This window comes from Belonocnema kinseyi, chromosome 5 (genome assembly GCF_010883055.1).
Source record: "Belonocnema kinseyi isolate 2016_QV_RU_SX_M_011 chromosome 5, B_treatae_v1, whole genome shotgun sequence".
Lineage (NCBI taxonomy): Eukaryota > Metazoa > Arthropoda > Insecta > Hymenoptera > Cynipidae > Belonocnema > Belonocnema kinseyi.
This window is the reverse complement of record NC_046661.1, coordinates 5,005,547-5,009,431: the sequence shown is the minus strand read 5'-3', so window position 1 is coordinate 5,009,431 and position 3,885 is coordinate 5,005,547.

Here is a 3,885-nt window from a genome sequence, read left to right as displayed (position 1 = left end):
ATTCAACTTACAAATTATAAACATTGTTGGGTTAAAGTTGCGATTTTAATTGAGTTTCAGAATTATAATGAAACTTCGTTTTTAGTTCGCACCAGATTTTAAAAGGTTACGAAATATTTAAAGGCATTTCAATTTTTCACAAAGATATCACGGATTTCAAACAATTAAAAAAGAATTAAAATGAAATGGCTGATACTGCAAGCAAAAAATATTTTAATTTGCAATAAAAAACAGTTAAGTTCAACTAAAAACGAAAAAATCTGCAAGAAAATAGTTGCATCCTCAATCAAAACAGAGTTGTTGTTAACTGAATAGTTGAATTTTCAAGAAATAATGGAATGGTGTCATTCTTAGTTAAAAAAATAATTTTCGAATGAAAAAAACGAATTTCCCAAAAAACAGTTAAATTTTCAAACCAGAAGATACATTTTAAACTAAAATTATGAATCTCCAGAAACAATCATTTTCAAAAGAACAGTTGAACATGCAGCCCAAAAGATGATATTTGAACCAAGAAGATTTATTTCATAAGAGTGAAATAGTTTTAAATTCCAACTGAAAATATTATTTTTTAACTAAATAGTTACGATAGATATATATTTAAATAGAATTGAAATTTGTACTTCCAATTGATTTTAATTTTTATTAATTTAATTCAAATTGAGAAAAAAATTTTAAGTATAATGTCATAATAGTCTAATTTTGATAAAAATAGTTTAATTAACTTTACAACAATTAAATTAGTAACATACATACAACATGTATAAAAAAAAAGAAATTGTCAAGGTGAAACAACGAATCGCCTTTAAAATATTTGAATTTTTAACCCACATATACGATTTTTTTAACAGAAAATGGAATTTCTTATGAAATAGTTCAATTTTCTCTAAAATATTGTAAATTTCAACCTAATTGTGGAATTGTCAATGAAAAATATACATCTTAAACAAAAAAGTTCATTTCCAATGAAATATTTCAAATTTTTACCAAATTGTTAAATTTTTAAGTAAAAAGACGATTTTCAGAAAAAACAATGCAATGTCAAACTAAAATGATAAATATTCAACAAAATCATTTTCTAAAAATGTTTCAAATTTAAACAAAGTAGTTGATTTTCCAGAAAAAAATACAAATAATTTAAGTAAAAAAAATTAATAAGGATAAATATTTATAACCTTTAGGAATAGTTTTTTTTTACTGACATCATTATTATCTTGCAAAAAGGCTTTAAAGTTATCTCTGTCTTTTTGTTTTATCACTAGACTAAACAGCGTAACTTAATACCGTAACTAAACACCGTAAATCGAAACCCTTAGATGCTTTCCCCGCTGCACAAGCACCCACGCAGCAGCCCTAGCCCCCAAAGAAGATGAAGCCTCTTCTTACGGTAAAGTGCCGTAAACAATATAGCAGCGAAAGCAAATAAATTCAGCAAAGAAATACGTCTGCGGCATATTTCTGTTACCTTGAGCCTTGGCAGGCTAAGTTTTTCGTGTACAGAGGGCTTTCACCTTTTATTTAGTTTTTGCCTTATCGCGTTCCTTAGCATACACTAAATGTTACCTGCAATCACGCCCTTTCAGCCTGTCTGCCAGGAGTTCTTGAGCAGGTGGAGGATGGCAGTCACACATTTTCTGAAAGCACTAATTGCCCCCTACAATGTGGTATAGATTTGATTGCGTTCAGATATACCAGGTGATTATTGAATTAATTTGGCGATAAAAGTCCAATTTTATCGCACCTATGACCGACTTGGAACTGGCAGGCTGGCAGTTACTTAATCGCCTACGTGCCAGCTTTCATTTACACTAACTTTTATCACGATCAGTTGACACCTTCGATAAAACGCAGTGGGATCTCGGATTAAAAGAAAACTTAAAAAAATCTTTAAAATCTCAAGATTTACAGAAGAAAATAGAATTGAAAAGGGAGTCTAATTTGTCAGAAAACTAAGAATAACAAGGTCGTATGGGTGTGAACTGGGAAGGGTGTCAATGACATCCGGTGATCTGGTTAACGTCCTGCTGAGAAGCGGTGCCCAAGTGCTTCAGGTCTTCCACTGTCATCATACATATAGCGGCCCTTTTTTCAAAGAGTAGAAAACCGGGTACACTCCTTTTAGACGACTTCAAATCGGCTGACAAGAAATGTATTCGAGCAAATGTGTCGCAATGTTTCTCACTAAATTATACTTGTTCAATGTGAAAACTACAAGAACACCTCAGATTTTTCCTACTTTTTTTACTAGTTCTCAAATTTACTAATAGTAAATGCATGCAATAAAAGCGCACGTTCACTTAGTTTGATTTTTCTTGAATACTATTAAAAACATAAACAATTTAAAAATATACAATAACAAGTTTTAAGTCTTAATATTTTTAAACATTTTAGGTAAGAATTTTTTTTTTAGATTTCTTCAATTACTTTTCATTTTTTCATGCATGTCAACAAAATATTATCCACATTTTTGAACACACTCCATATATTTTTTTCTTATGAATAATTTAAGTTAATAAATAGAAAATTTTCATCTTCTTTGATGAACATTGAGCTTTTTTAGGAATATTTTAAATAAGAAGTTTTTATCCTTTCTTCGTAGATGACAATTTATTGTTGTCTAATGTGTACAGAACTAGCTTCTCAGGCATAATAAACTCCAGAAAATTGATAACCTCGAGGTCAAACCTTACTATCTGGGTTTGTTAAAATTAATGTTAATACTTATTTACGGTAAACACCTTGATTAACACAGTTTTGTTCGCAATATGTAGATTATGAAAAACTGAATACATAGAATGACGAATAAATGAAAATAGAAAAACACACAGAAGGAACTAAAGTTAAATTTTGTTGCATGTAAAATTTCCCGCTGTTAAAGTTTGCATGCTATTTGGCGAAAGTTTATCCTAAGATTAAATGACAGCTGTTGTCTATTAACGGCATCCTTAGCAGCAATGTGAAAACGGCAAAGTATGAGAGAATTCCAACGGTCAAAAATTTACGCTGATGTGGGCTGATTTCAGTAAAACATGTAAAATCAGCAACAGAAAACACGAAAAAAATTGTTCTTACTGATATTTCTCCTCCTACATAAATTACACGATTGCAGACGATTTAGAACTTATTTAAGGACATGCTCTTCGGTGACCACGTGATCAAACTAGTCCCCAGTTATGAACTTTTTTTTTTGGAGTTCACTGTGTCCACACGGATTGAGATTTCGTGTTCAAACTTTGACAGATAAAATAAAAAGCACTGAAGAACGTTTGTATACATCAAAATATTTGTAATTTTAAAGAAAGTTTATTTATAAATTAATGAAATAGGATATTACAATTCGAGTTGTAGCACTTTGCAGATTAATTTTGGTTTGATGCATTTCAGATTTTTTTATTCGCTCTAATTGGACATTGACAGCAATTTTAGACCAAATCGTCTAAACCTTGAAAAAAATTAATAAAAGCAATCAAATTTACGCATTAGTTGCAAATGAATAAATAATTATATGCACACACGTAACCTATCATTATTTTTTGGGAATTTTTTAGCGATTTCTAGCGGAGAAAAATAGAAAATTTGTACGTCGATAAAGTCGAGATCAAGTGACTAAGTATGTTCATGAAATTTTGTGTAGAATGATTTTCATTTTTTTGGTCCTAAAAATAAAAGATAAGTTTCAAATTGGAAACATAGCAACACCAGCAATGTGATAAAATTTACTCTTCGGAGTTCTTCAACTAACTTCCATAATTCTTGACGTCTAATTTTTGACGTTGAATCGATCAGCTGATACGAGGGTGGATTGATAAGTTTCCGGCCTGACCAAGAGATGGCGCCACTAGGCCTACCTTGAGGTGGCGTTCTATAGTACCATCCTTAGATAGC